The sequence below is a fragment of the Onychomys torridus genome, chromosome 9 (assembly GCF_903995425.1).
Source record: "Onychomys torridus chromosome 9, mOncTor1.1, whole genome shotgun sequence".
Taxonomy (NCBI): domain Eukaryota; kingdom Metazoa; phylum Chordata; class Mammalia; order Rodentia; family Cricetidae; genus Onychomys; species Onychomys torridus.
Genome location: NC_050451.1, coordinates 36,655,360 through 36,671,140, shown reverse-complemented (window position 1 = coordinate 36,671,140; position 15,781 = coordinate 36,655,360).

The following is a 15,781-nucleotide window of genomic DNA, read 5'->3' as shown; positions in this document are numbered from 1 at the left end:
GTGCTGGAGGAAAGACACGAGCCATGGTTACCTTTCTAGAGCTTTATTGAGAGAGAGAGGGGGAGAGAGGGAGAGAGGGAGAGGGAAAGAGGGAGAGAGGGAGAGAGGGAGAGAGCACAGACGGAAGGAGAAAGGGCAGAAAGGGAAAAGGAACGCACAGAGGGCCCGCCTGCTTTTTAGGCTGGGATGCCGTTGCAGGCTGGTGACGTAATTAAGGACAGAATCCTTACAGTATGGAGGTCAGAAGCTGACATCTGATGTCTTCCTCAACCACTCTCCATTTTATTTTTTGAGAGGTTCTCTATAGGCTAGATCAGATGACCAATTCACCCTGGGCATACATACTTCTTTCTCCCCTGCAAAGTGCTAGGGTTACAGTGTGTACCCCTGACACCAGTTTCTTCTCCTCCACCCCAAATTATATTCACTTATTTGTTTTGTGTGAGGGAAAGGGTATGCCCGTGCCACCAGGAGCCTGTGGAGTCCAGTTGACAACTTCCGGGAATCAGTTCTTTCCTTCCAGTGTGGGGATTGAACTCAGGTCGTCAGGCTTGCTGGCAGGTGCCTTTTCCCACTGAGCCATTGCCCCAGCTCTCTTTTATCTTTCTTTTGCTTGTTTTGAGGATCTGTTGTTAGGAGTGCACAGTTCAGTGTTGTTATGTGTTCATGGACAATTGACTTCTTTGTCACTATAAAAGTCTCATAAAGGCACATGCCTTTAATCCCAGTGGGGGATGGGGGTGAGAGGGGGGGGGGGCAGAGGCAGGCCAGCCTGGTCTACATAATGAGATCCAGAACAGCCAGAGCTACATAGTGAGACCTTGTCTCAAATTAATAAATGAATGAATGAATGAATGAATAAATACATTTTTTTTTAAAAAGTCTCTTTACATTTATTTATTGAGTGAGACAAGTTCTTACTGTGTAGCCCAGGCTGGCTTTGAATTTTGATCCTCTTGCCTCGGCCTCTTGAGTGCTAGCATGACAGTTGTGCTTCACCAAGTCCCACTGTCCTTGTGATCTTTAATACTCTGGAGCCTGTTGGTCTGGAAGTCGTGCAACCAGCCACCCAAGCTTTCGTTCAGTGTTCACATTAGATGGGGTCCGTTCTGCTTTTAATCTAAGTCATTGTATTTCAAGAGGTCTTACTGTAGACGGCATGCAATGGGGCCTTGTTTTAGTCCACTCTGACTTCGTAAATGATGTATTTGGAGGGTGAGGGCTGTTCCGTGGTTGAAAGCGCTTGCTGCTCTTCCAGAAGAGCGCAGTCAGGTTCCCCACACCATTTTGGTGGCTCACAGTCATCTGAACTCCAATTTCAGAGCTTATGATGCTCTCTTTGCAGTTGATAGGAATTCACAACATGCCCCCACGGTTGGGCAAACCCAGTGGACTTAGACACTTCCACATAGCCATTTCCGGTCAAAACGTCTCCCGAGACCAGGACCCCGAGGCTTTGTGTGGTTGCGTAAAGCACACAGCGCAACCATGTGATCTATGCGCATGCGTGGAGTAGCCACATGAGCCTGTGTATGCAGGTGCGGCCCATATTCCCGGCTCCTCTCTTTATTCGCGTGTTTCCTGTGCACCTCTGTCTCTCTGTCTCTCTGTCTGTCTGTCTCTCTCTCTCTCTCTCTCTCTCTCTCTCTCTCTCTCTCTCTCTCTCTCTCTCTCTCATCTTAATAAAACTGTTGTTAGCGGATTCTGTCGTGTTTCGTGACATTTCCTCGCAGGGTAAGAGCACAGCCAAATAACTAACAGCAGTCCCCTCCTGCACGTGGCCTACACATCCTCTCGGGGAGATATATCCCTCCTGCCAGGGAAGGTATTCTTACTCTGCCATATGAGGGATAAATTAATACGCAAGGAGCTTAAATAGGCAAACAGCCTATTAAATGGCAAAGCCAGTGCTTGACTGGTTTTTGTTTGATAAAAGTGGAGAGTTGACATCTGATGTCACATGCACATGTCTACACACACACACACACACACACACACACACACACACACACACACTTTCAGACACTTGTGTATCCCCACACACATGAAAACAGATACACACAAAAACAAAACCATGCATGACATAGTTCAAGGCCCAAGGAAACTTGGCTCAAAATGTTGATTTTTTTTCAAGACCCTCATTAAGCATACTTTCCCCGCCAACCAAAACAATAAACCTTTGCTCGCACTAAATGTTGAGTAAGTGACTTCGTGGCATTCATTGTATTTAAGTACAGCACAGACCATTGTTTGTATGGAAACATCTCAGGACCTCCTTGACTGCAGGGATAGGGTCTGGTTCATCCTTCTCCTCTCTGACTTGCAAAGGGGTTCAGTGACAGAGGGGTAGCACTGGGAAATAGGCTGCCACTGAAGCGATGTTTGTAAAGTTGGGTCCAACTGATTTGAAATGTGAAAACTGGGCCCATCCAGGAGAAAGGAGGAGGCCGCCCTGATGTACGGCCTTGTATCTGAAAGACAGCACTGCAATTGTATTTGAGAGGGAACAAGAGCTTGTTGGGTCTACAGGGGTGCAAATAATTCTTTAGCGAATATGATCTGCCCAGCCTTTGTATCCTAGTCCCCAGATGTAGTCTGTGTCGAGAGCAAAGATCTCTAAGAAATGTCCATGAAGCTGCACCCAGTGCACCTTGACATGTACAAGTTTGTGGAAGCCAACGCCAACGTTTTTAGCAGAATGGCCTATGCTTCACTTGTTCGCTTAACCCCTTGAGTTTTAAATTGACACGTGTTATGTTCAGCTCTGCTATGTGCAAGAGCTTGCAAAGCCATGAAATCGATGCAGTCCGTAGGGTAGCCATAAATCTTGAAGGTCTGACCCAAGAAGCTTATCCTCCAATGCAAATAGGTACATAAACACACACACACACACACACACACACACACACACACACACACACACTCAGACACTGTCCTAGTGTTTGCTCCACCGACTGTGCCGGTACAGTCTGGGGGACAGGGAACACAGGGTGGGTATCATTGCCAGCATGGCTTTCAGTATTTGCCTCCTGAACCCAAGGTTCTCATCTTTAGGTTTGTCTGTTAAACTCTCCCTCTGTTTAAAGTGCAAACTCTTGGCCCTGCATGACTCTGACTCGGCAGGTCTGGGCAGAGCTTTTCCTTCTTAAATCTTCTTCTCACAGCCAGATCAGTAAGAGGCGATCTAAAATCCACTGGATCTAAAGATGATAGCTGCTTTTTGAGTCAAATAGATCTACCTACATTTTAGCATTGAACCAATGAGACTTTGGTGGATTTTGTAGCTTAGACAAGGTTGCTGTAGGAGGATTGTCTTCTTCTGCAGGCTCTGGTGGGGCCCCCATGTTTCCACCATAGGAGCTAAATTGAGGCGTCCCCTTACACATTTGTACCTGGGATGAGCAGGGCAGCATCTGCTTGCCATAGATGTTCGCACGTGGTACAGTTCCAGGGCCTTCCTTCTGAAATGCTTGGGACAAGAAGCATTTTGGCTTTTAGATTTTTTGATTTGGAGATATTTACATTTATGCAATGAGATACTCTGTGACTGAGACCCAGGCCTAAACAAAATGTGTAGATGTTTCTTATTTGCCTTGCACACAGAGCCTGAAGGTAATTTTGTAAAGTGCTTTCAATGGACCTGGCTCTGTGTATGGGGTGTGTGTGTTTGTACCCATGTTTGTGTGTCTGTATGTGTGTATGTGTGATGTGTGTATATGTGTGTACATGCATGTGTGTATTTGCTTATGCGTGTATATATGTGTGTGTGTGTGTGTGTGCATATTCACACCTGCTTGTGTCAGCCAGATGGAGATGTTAAATGTCTTCTTCAATTGTTCTCCACCTCACCTTTTGAGATAGGGCCCCTCACTGAACCCAAAAATGCACAGGTTTAGCTGGACTGGTTGGCCAGTGGGCCCTTGGCCCCCTCCTATCCCGGGGACCTCCTCAGCGTTGGGATTACAGGTCTTACTTTCTAAGTGCTGCGGGTCCCTAAGCTTGAATGGCAAGCACTTTACCAATCTGTCCCTGACCCTGTGTTTTGATTATGGTGTGTCACATGAGGCTACAGTGGAATTCCCACTTATGGATGTCACGTCAAACCTTAAGAACATTTTAGGCCTTGAAATTTCCAATAAGAGTACTTACTTTGCATGTTGGCAGAGTGGGCATTTGAACCCAAACCTTTAAAAACAAAACAAAGCAAACAAACAAAACAACAACAAAAACCAAGATCTCATCATCCAACCCTAGTTGGCCTTACGGCAATCATCCTGCTTCAGTCTCCAGAGTGCTAAGGATTATAAGCATAGGGCACCACACCCAGCTGAACCCGAATCTTTTGATGATGCCAAACCTAAAGCATGTATCTCACTGAGCCATGGGTGTCTTTACTGGCTGACCAGGAGCCTCATAAAGCAAAGTCTTTGTTGCAGGTGACATTAAAATACTTAGCAGCCTGTGGAGCAGGTACAGGGCCCCCACTGGAAGTGATGCAGATGTGAGAGCCGGGTGTTACAGAAGAGGTGGGTGTAGGCCTCAATGCCCCACACACTGATGATGGCAGAGCACCCCTCAAGGTATTATCCCAGGGGATTCAGGCTCCTAATTAGGGGTGGGAAAGAAAAGGAGGAAATCATTTCCACCCAACTTCCAGGAAATGAGGACAAACGAGATAGGAGAAATACGTATAACTGTGTGGCTATTCTTTCCTTGAGTCCAGATAGATGGCTGAACTCAAGAATTCGCTCTCAGGCTGTGGTTTAACTCAACAGTAGAGGACTCACCTAACATGCACATGGATTTGATTCTCTAATGACAGACAGACAGACAGACACACTCACAACACACACACACACACACACACACACACACACACACACAGACACAGAGAGAGAGAGAGAGAGAGAGACAGAGAGAGAGACAGAGAGACAGGGAGACAGAGAGACAGAGAGAGAGACAGAGAGAGAGACTCACAAGAATGTAAGAATGGTACAATTTCCCCCTCCTAAATGTTTCAGATGCACGGTCTGGAGAGATAAAGAGTCTCCGTGTCTTAATTCATGACTACCCCCAAAAGCGTTTAGCTAGCACTTATCACTACGCTCTTTCCTTTTCTTCCTACCACATGACCTTCCTCCTGGGCCAGGACACAAACACCTGACGAGAAGAGAGAATGCTGGGAATGCCCCTAAGGATAACTCACTGTTTGAACTAACCTCATAGCTCTGCCTGGATCCAGCCCAGGTCAGCTGTCCGTGACCCGTGTCAGGAGCATGCAAAAGTCCCACTAAGTCCCATGTCCTTATCGGCTTGCTGTGTAGACAACGCTCCAGGCCCCCACAGGCCCCATTCCCATCTCCACTCTTTTCACGTGATCCGTCTTTTTCTTGTTTTATAGTGAGTGTTTAATATTTAATCCTTTACAGTTCTACAGTCCGAGATTCTATATTTCGTCCTAAAGTGAATTTGTTCTGTTTTTTAATAGCAGTTTCTAGGTCCCTTCTTTTTCTTCCTTTGTGTAACTATTGTCCTACGTACTCCGTCCCAGAATACTTAAAATGATTTCTGATTTCAAATCATGTCATTCTGATTTAAAATCCCATACTTAATTCAGCCATGCTTAATAACCATGCCCCCAAGGTATTTAATGTAATTGGAAAATATTTTGTTATGGCTCCACTTCCCTAAAAGCATTCCAACATCACTCATTCAAGTCGCTAAAATAGAAGCTTGATCTTGGAATTAATTAGGGATTAACACGGAATCTTAATTTTAAATGTACCAGAGGAAGGAAAACAATTTAGACCCCAGTGTACATCAAAGCAGAATTCCATCTGGCAAGGTACAATGGCTTTGGCCGCTGCCTAATCTCTCACCACACCCTAATGCTTCCATGACGACCGCTCCACCGAAGCCCCGGCGTCTCTAGCCCTGTTCCTTCCCCCAAGGAGTTCTTGGAAGCACTGAGGCTGGGGTTTCGTTAATTACATCTATTTACAAACTCGCAGATGCTGGTGGGGTCCCACCAGAGTAGTGTCCACCCGGCTCATGAAGCCGCGCCTTCGGCAGCTGTTGATGGACGAAAGGCCTCGGACGACAAGAGCGGAAAACTGATGGAACTGGCAAGGATTTGGCTTAGGCTTTCCTCAGCCTGCCCTTTCTGTAGTAGGAGAGGCTGGGGCACTGGGCCAGAGGCGGAAGAGAGAGCCAGTCTGAACAGGGTGGGAGAGAACACAGAGGCCAGCAACCAGCTGCCGTCAGGGTTCAGAGTGGTGTCAAATGTCAGCACTCGGCAGCCTGGAGATTCATGTGCACAGCCTCCTGGTAGGCAGGGGATTACGAGCACTTTTCTCACTCCGTCAAAGACATAGCAGCAGAGGAAGGGATTACGCGCTGGGAGTGTTTCATTTTCAAATGTTTTTGCAGAGAGCCTTTGCCTTCCACCAACACCGCAATCCCACAGCGCAAGCTTCCTCGTCCGGGGCATCATTTAAAAACCGATCAAGTACCATGAAGTCAAAAGAGTGTGGCATGCCTAGTACTTCTGGAAGAGAGGCTGCTGAATAGAGAGGTTCCCCACCCATTTTATTTAGGGATCAAGTTCTTCCAAAAATCGCTCTCCCAACCTTGAGTCAACCTGCTCATAATTTGAGCCTTCAATAAGGGAATCAAATTTAGGAGGCTAGAGAGCCAAATTTTGATTTCATCAGGATGCAAGCTTTTTAGGTGTATCTTGCTGTCTAACCACAGATCCTAAAAAGTGTATTCTTCTATTTTTCTCCACCTCTCTCCTTCCCCATTTTCTCCTCTTTTTTTTCCCAATAAATAATCAAAGGTTTAAGGTTGCCTTCCTAACAACTGTGTGTAATTGCATCCTACCTTGAGTTTCTGAACACTCAAATCCAGTGAGGTAGGGGACTCAGCTGTTCCTGGAGCCCAATGGACTTGAGGCCACCTTTGTGTCCCCCCCTTCCCCAGAGGTCTTTCTCTTTAGGGTAACTTTTCCCTCACTCAGAGCTAAAGCAGCTACAGGCTGGATCTGTAAACAAGACCTAATCTGCCTGGACACAGGCACAGCAGCCATGTCCCCACGCTGGAAATGTTTCCATCCCTAGGAGAAGTTTTCAGTTTGAACTGATAAACTAAAAACATGTTGTTATATTCTCTGGCAGTATAATATATCCTCCAAAGCATTTTTTCCTAAGAAGGAAATGGTAAGCTCTTGATAAATGAAATGAAACTCTGCTCTCAAAGATAAATGATTACAATGAGGACCTTTTCCTACTGTAAAATCCTTGTGTTAATCTTTGCCTCCCAGTGATAGAATTCCCCAGACTGGTAATGCAGTCCATGCTTCTCAGACCTTGTTTTGGAAAAAGGACATGGGGTTCATCTCCAGAGGGTGAGTGGTTTACCTTATCAACCTTTCACTCGGGCCATGAAGATCTTTAACTCTTTAAGCAATGTCAGTTAAGTCTTAAGAACACCCAGAAGCATGCCCCAGGCATCAGTATTCTCTGGAGGGAAAAAACAAAACAGCAGAAAAAGATTGAAGCAGGTAGTTCAGTTCTGATAAGATTGGAGATCTGAAAGTTAGGTAAACTGCAAACAAGTTCCCTGCTACTGCTGAGGGCCTGGCCTCCATTCCACCCTCCCAGGATGCTGAGCAGCCAGAAGTACTCCAGACAGGTAGACAATGTGGTTATTCTCTCACATTTGCAAAGATTTAAAAATCACATCTTGCCGGGTGGTGGTGGTGCATGCCTTTAATCCCAGCACTTGGGAGGCTGAGACAGGCGGGTCTCTTTGAGTTTGAGGCCAACTTGGGCTACAAAGCGAGTTCCAGGAAAGGCACAAAACTACACAGAGAAACCAGTCTCGAAAAAACAGGAATTCATGATCTCTGAAATGATCTTTCAGCAGCTCCTGACAGAAAGCCTTTTCTTTAGAAATGGAAAGGAGAGGAAGGAGAACAGGAAGGGAGGGAGGGAAAGGGGGAAGGCAGAAGAAAGGAAGGCACAAAACTTTTTTTTTTTTTTTCTTTTTCGAGACAGGGTTTCTCTGTGTAGCTTTGTGCCTTTCCTGGAACTCACTTTGGAGACCAGGCTGGCCTCGAACTCACGAAGATCCACCTGCCTCTGCCTCCAGAGTGCTGGGATTAAAGGTGTGCGCCACCACGCCTGGTCACAAAACTATTTTTAATATTTAATGCAATTTCACTTAGAATGTAAAAAAAAAAAAAAACTCGGATGTATTTGTTTCACTCTTGGGTGTGTTAAATCCAAACTTTGAAATCCACTTTCTGGTTTTTGCCCCTCTGCTTATCTCTGGGTTGATTTTCCCCTAGGAGGGTGGCTTTTCCCTCCTCTCACTTCCCAGCATGGGTGTTCCTAGTCTTCAGTCAGGATGGCCTTTCCTACAGCTCAGCACTTATGGAACCCTGGGCTGCTCCTGTGAGAAGAGGGATAGTCCTGCTGGGGTCCTACAGTGCTAGCCAGGAGGCAGCTCCTTGGAAGTGAGAGGCCATGGAGAGCCTGAAGTATCATTTTACAGATGCAGGAAGGAAGCTCCAAGGGTGCAGTGTCTTTCTCAAGGACCCATCACTAGTGTGAGAAAGAGTGGAGATTAGAACCCATTGAAGGAGCAAAGGGTGCTGGGATGATAGAGTGGGGATTAGAACCCACTGGAGGAGGAAAGGATGCTGGGAGGCAAAGCATCATCTCAGCAAGCACAGATGAACTAGTTGCAGGGGTCAGGCGGAATCTTGTGCCTGAGACTGGCTGGATTTTACTCCAGAAACTACTGCCATCTGCTTTTGGTTGTTTTGTTTTCATTCTCCTGCCTCAGACAGAGCAATGGACACAAAGGCATGTTTCCCAACTGTAAAGGAGCACAACAAAATGGAAGCCATGAAATCAATGTACAGCTAATGACTCAAGTGTCCTGGCGAGGTGGAGGTACCTAGAAGGAGGAGGATGTACCCTATCTCAAGGGTCTACCACACTAGTCATTATTGACATCTAAGGCATCACACCTTAGATGCACCACCGAGCCCTTAGGAACTTCCTGTTTTCACCTTTCAGTGTTGGGTTACAGGTGTGTGTGATGTGAGTGCTGGGGATTGAACTCAGGTCCTAATGCTTACATGACAGGCACTTTGACTACTAAGCTGTCTCCCAAGCCTTGCATTCCTTTACTCAGTTCAACTTACAAGACAGGGCATTGCCTTTGAAATGAGGACAGGAGATTTCACCTTGGCAACCTAATCTGGACTTAATGATCAAGTAACAAGCATAATGCTTCATTATATTTCTATTGTCTCCTAATTTTCTGCAGGGAATATAATCATCTTTCTTTTCTTTTTTTTCTTTTCTTTCTTTTTTTTTTTGTATTTATTTCTTTTGGGTTTTGTTTTTGTTTTTGTTTTTTTGTTTTGTTTTTTTTTTTTTCAGACAAGGTTTCTCTGTGCAACAGCCCTGGCTGTCCTGGAACTTGCTCTGCAGACCAGGCTGGTCTTGAACTCACAGAGATCCACCTGCTTCTGCTACCTGAGTGCTGGGATTAAAGGCGTGCGCCACCACCGCCTGGCAAGTGTAATCATCTTTATAATGAAAGAGAAATAAAACAATATGTCTACCTGAAGAAATCAGGGAAGCCGTTAGGTGACTTAAGAAGCCGCCAAAGAATTAGAAAAGCCTCAGTTACAGGATCAGCACAGGGTTAAGGTCAGCTTTGGCCTTGACTTTAACTCCAAAAAAACGGATGTGGTGCTATGTGTACATGACGGTATTGTCTAGATTTATGATGTCATAGGGCACACAGTAGGGTTTGAATGAAAGAAAGCTGTAGTACCTTCAGCGATTTTGTTTACTGTACCTCCCATGGGAACTGTGGGAAACCGTGATGAGCATTCGAAGTCACACTTGCTCATGACAACCACCATCCTGTCTCTCCCAGGGACACAGGAGACCCAAATGTATGCTGTAAGAAGAATCCAACTTTGTGTTTCATGTTGTTTTAGGTGTTATTTTCAAAAGGCTCAGTGATTACAGTTTCCAAACTATTTGCGAGTTCAATTGCTTTTACATCTTCAGATTTAAGAGTTGGGCATCATTGCTCTCCTGGGGCTCTTTAGCACGAAAACAAACTGTCATAAAAAAAAACTTTGACCTGGCTGGAGAGATGGCTCAGAGGTGAAGAGCACTGACTGCTCTTCCAAAGGTCCTGAGTTCAAATCCCAGCAACCACATGGTGGCTCACAACCACTTGTAATGAGATCTGGTGTCCTCTTCTGGTGTGCAGACATACATACAAACAGAACTCTGCATACATAATAAATAAATAAATCTTTAAAAAAAACAACTTTGACCTTATGCTTACTCTGCAGTATAAATATTCAGTGACCACTTGACTGTTGAGTGGCCTTTCTATTTAGAATATCCTGTCACTTCCATATCTTTGAGAGCAGTGTTATTTGTAGAACAGAACTTCAAACTAAGATATATAAATATGCCATTTAAGACTGGAAGAGATAACATTTATTACACATGACTAGATACTTGCTGTTTTTCTGAAAAATAAGCACGGTTTGATAGAATCCAAAGGGAAGTGCAAGATATTGTATGGTGATATTGTGTTCCCAAAAATATTGTTCACCCTAATAAACTTACCTGGGGTCAGAGAACAGAACAATCACTAGATATAGAGGCCAGAAAATGGTGGCACTCATGCCTTTAATCCTATCACTTGGGAGGCAGAGATCCATCTGGATCTCTGTGAATTTAAAGCCACACTGGAAACAGCCAGGCATGGTGACTCACACCTTTAACCCAGGAAGTGAGCTTTTAATTCCAGGAAGTGATGGCAGAAAGCAGAAAGGTATATAAGGCGTGAAGACCAGGAACTAGGCAGGTTAAGCTTTTAGGCTTTTGAGCAGCACAGTTCAGCTGAGGTCCATTTGGATGAGGACTCAGAGGCTTCCAGTCTGAGGAAACAGGATCAGCTGAGAAATTGGCGAGGTAAGGAAGCTGTAGCTTGTTCGGCTTCTCTGATCTTCCAGCATTCACCTGAATACCTGGCCCTGAGTTTGTTCTTATTAATAAAACTATTTAAGATTCATGCTACAATATTGCACTGGATGAAACAACTCACTTGCCAGACTGGGTTAACTCTGCAAACCCTCTGCAGTCTGCTGAGAGTTTGTTAACATTACTGCATTGTAGGATTTGCATTTATATTTAGGATTTGCATTTATATTTAGGATTTGCATTTAACTATGCTAATTGCATTTTCATTTTCCTTCTTAAGAAATAATGCAAAAAAAAAAAAAAAGAGAGAGAAATAATGCTCAGATTGAAACAAGTTTATTTTCTCAAAACGTTATCTCTTCCGGTCTTAAATGGCAGTTTTATAGATACACACACACACACACACACACACACACACACGACTTAGTTTGAAGTTCTGTTCTACAGATAATATTGCTCTCAAAGATATGAAAGGGATAGAATATGTTGTAGGGTCTTAAAAAGAAGGAAAGAAAAGGACTGTTGTTAGTGCCTACAGACTTAGAGTCTGCCCACTGTCAAGGGTGCTCCTGCCAGCACGGGTCACTTTGGCCTTTGGTCTCCGGCCTGGACTGCTGCGGTTTGCTTAGTCTGGCCTCATACTGCCCACCCACCCCACTCTCTGATCCAGGCTAGAAAAGACTAGATAACAAGTTCTGATGTTTACTGAGCACATACCATGCTCCTCGCTGTGCTGAGTACCATTCTCCCCCAGCACTTGTAAATCCCTATGAAAGTGTTTCCATTTTACAGAGAGGCAAAGGGGGCAGGGAGTGTGGAATCAGAGAGGTTAATTCAATTGTGTAAATTAGTTGCAAATTGCATTTTGGACTTCATTCAGCTACTTAATTAGACACGTTTCTCCCCAACAGAGTCGTGGAAATAAGAGGGTAGAATACATCATGTGTGGTGACATCTACCACCTGCTTTCTTCTATCCTGGGTGCTCTTCTCAACACTCAGGAGATTCTTGATTTGTTTTGTTTGATTGTTTGTTTGGTTGGTTTCTCAAGACAGGGTTTCTCTGTGTAGCCCTGGCTGTCCTGGAACTCACTTTGTAGGCCCCAAACTCACATATCTGCTTGCCTCTGCCTCCTGAATGCTGGGATTAAAGGGGCACCACCACCGCCCTACTCAGAAGGTTCTTTTTATTGTGTACTCTTCCAGGACAGCCCTCCAGTTTTTCACTTGGTCCCAACACTTCTCCAGCAGTCTCTATTGTTACCACTTAGCTTTTGTTACTTTATCTGTCTTTTATCAAATGCCTCCAGGGCTGGGAGTCAGCTCTATTGTATGTTTACTACACAAAGCCCAGTTAGCAGTAGACACTCAGCAAATATTTACAAATGAATGAACTGGGAGGTCCTCAAGCCTATCTCCCCGATCTTTACATCCTCCAATCCAAGCAGCCATAGCAGGAGGTCTTTTGGAAGTGTCTCACAGAATGTGCTAAAGTGGACTCCTGTGTGTGTGTGTGTGTGTGTGTGTGTGTGTGTGTGTGTGTGTGTGTGTTGTACTCATAGGTAGGTTTGTGCTTGTGTGTGTTCATTCACATGTGTGCATGTAGGAGGTGGGGACGCCGGAGGTCCACATCCAGCGTCTTCCCCTATTGCTTTTCATTTGATTGATAATGTTTAGTGAGAACAGCTCTCTCTAATCCTGGTGCCCACTGACTGCACTAGGTTGGCTGCCTAGGGAATACAGAGGATTCCCAGCTCAAGGATTATAGGCAAAAGCACCTTTACTAAACTTTTATGTGGGTTCTGGGAATTTGAACTCAGCTCCTCACACATATGCAGCACTCACCACTGAGCCACCTTCCCAGGTCTTAATGTGGTCAAACCCTAATGCTCCAGCTTTGACAGTCAATGCTGTAAGAATTGTTTTGTACCACTCAGCACCCAAGCCAACCCCTCCCTCATGCTTCTCATCCTCTTCCTGAAATGTCCAGTGACATAAGACTTGTTACAGAGTTACCTCTGACCAGTTTTTAAATTCTCACCGAGACCCGTCAGTTCTTCCTGGGAAATGCCCCCTCCTGCCTGCCTGGGAAATGCCCCCTCCTGCTTCCCTTCCTCACTCTCGCTATTCTCCTAGGCGGCAGCTCTTCAGGTTTTTGATTTGGTTTGGTTTGGTTTTTTGAGACACGGTTTCTCTGTATAACAGCTCTGGCTGGGCTGGAACTCGCTGTGTAGACCAGGCTGGTCTGGAACTCAGAGAGATCTTCCTGCCTCTGCCTCCTGGGTGTTGGGCTTAAAGGTGTGCGCCACCACTAGCTCTTCAGTTTTTAAAGAATAAAAGACTAGGGAGAAGGAACCATGATCTGGACATGAAGGCTTTTAAGGAACTGGTTTTGAAGCAGGGAACAATACCATTTGATGAAATTTTTGTATTGCCTGTGAGTAATGGAGGAAAATCGTTTGAGTACCTTTAAAATAACTGTTTTACTTTTATTATCAGAAAGTGTTATATGTATCAAATTATACAGAATATGTATGCATTAGAGGAGAATATTACAACAGGAGACCAGACTTCACATAGCAATCATCCAAACTGTTCCTGCATCTCTTCCTTTGCTGACTCTATCTGCCCAACACACAGCATTTATAGTTAACAGTATTCTCAGATCTTTACCATTTCCTATTTCCTACTCAATAAGGAGTAGGTTTGGGCTTCATTTTCTGGTGATGCTGGGGATGGAGACCAAGGCCTCGTGTATGCTAAGCAGGTACTCTACCACTGAACTATATACCCCTAGTGGCCTACTACAGGGAAAAGAAAGCGTCACTTTGTTTGTTTTGTGTTTCTTTTCTTTTCTTTCAAGACAGGGTCTCACTATGTAGCTCTGGCTGTCCTGGAACTCACCCTTCTAGACCAAAGTGGCCTCGAATTCATAGAGATCCACCTGTCTCTGCCTCCTGAGAGCTGGGACTAAAGGTGCGCCAACACACCTGGCATTTGTGCATCGTTTGTTTGGTTGTTTGTTGTTCACGATAGGGTTTCTCTGTGGTGTTTTGGTGCCTTTCCTGGAACTCGCTTTGTAGACCAGGCTGGCCTCGAACTCACAGAGATTCACCTGGCTCTGCCTCACCAGTGCTGGGATTAAAGGCGTGCACCGCCCGGCTGCGCTTCATTTTTTGAGTTAAGGTATCACTCTAACTGAAGCTGGTCTGGAAGTCAAGGTGATTCTTACCAGGTCGCAGAGAAACCCAGGACGGGTCTCACTCAGTACCTGTGGCTCCTCCCAGCACTTCCCGCCCGCCCCTCCCCCTCCCCCCCCCCCCCTAAACCTCTCCAACCCTGGGACTGGGCTTCCCTTCCCCCCAACTTCTCTTTCCTACATAAACCAGTTCTGTGCTCTCTGGGCTCCGCCTTTGGTTCCCGGGGCCTCCTCTTTCCTCTCTCTTCTTCTCTCACTCTCTCCCTCCTTCTCCTCTCATGGGTGTTAGGGCTCAGAAACCGGGGACAAAAAGGCTAACTGAGGTACCTATTATCTTACCAAAGCAGAGGCTGGCCAGCCTCCCAGCATCACTCGGTAGCTGTGGCTCCTCCCAGCACTTCCCACTCCGCTCCCTACCCCAAACCGCTCCTGGGGGAGGGGAGCTGGACTTCTGCTTCCCCACCCCCAGCCTGATCCCCATATAACTCAGACATTTTGGCCTCTTGGCCCAAGCTAGCCAGCCATCTTGGTCCGTGGCCTCTCCTGCTCTCCCTCCACCTCTCACTTCTCAAGGTCTGGTGTAGTTTGAAGGGCCACGTTCAGCCTGGACTCTTCCACCTGCTTGCTTTCTCCTTTGAATCTACAGTAAAAATCTTCCATACTTTAGGAGTCGCCATGTCCTCGCTGGTCCAGTTCAGTCTGGATCTTTTCAGATGCCTCTGGCTGTTCTCTCCCTCATATCTACAATAAAACCCGTCTCCTCAAACATGACCTAGGGGTAGCCATGTCCTCCTTTTCATTCAATCCTCCCACCTCAGTGTCCCACCCCCACCAGAGCAAGGATTATAGGTGTGAGCCACCATGACAGACTAGGAACAGGCCCTTCATGCTATAGTCACTCCCTCCCACTGCATATCCCAGGAGCTGCCATTGCTACTCATTCTCCTGAGAAGAAATGCTTTTGGCTGTTAGTAAGGGCATATCCAGTGCATCGTGGTTTAAGTGTAGAGCTGCCTTTCTTACCTTGTAAGTAGTGAAGAGGTCTGAAGCCTGGGGCTGGGGCTGCGGCTCAAAAGGGGCCCAAGTTGCTTCTGATTTTCTATGGCCTTATCCTTCTTATCACCTTGTGACCTTGAGATTCACTTGTAAGAATCTAGCCACCAACAGGTCAAAACGTTGGAGGAAAGTGTGTACTAATCAAGCCTGTCCATTTGTGTGGGTAAAGGCCTTCCCAGAGTCCTCAGCCAGCAATCCACTACTTACAACTCAGCTGCTAAAGGCAAGTGTCACAGGTGGGCAGTGACTAGGTGAGGTGATGCTGGGGGGGGGGGGGGGGGGGGTGGGAGAGCCAGGTACCATACCCACCTTATTCCACATTTGCCCTTACCTCCTCCGGCTCCTCCACCTCCAATAACCCTAGCTCTGTCTCTGACCATTAAAGTCCTTTTGTTACTTACAGTGCTGAGGAGACTCTGCATGTCCTATACAGTCTTCATCTTCCAAGGTTCTGTCACAGAAACATCTCATGAGATCAACCCCTGTTTTCTGCCACA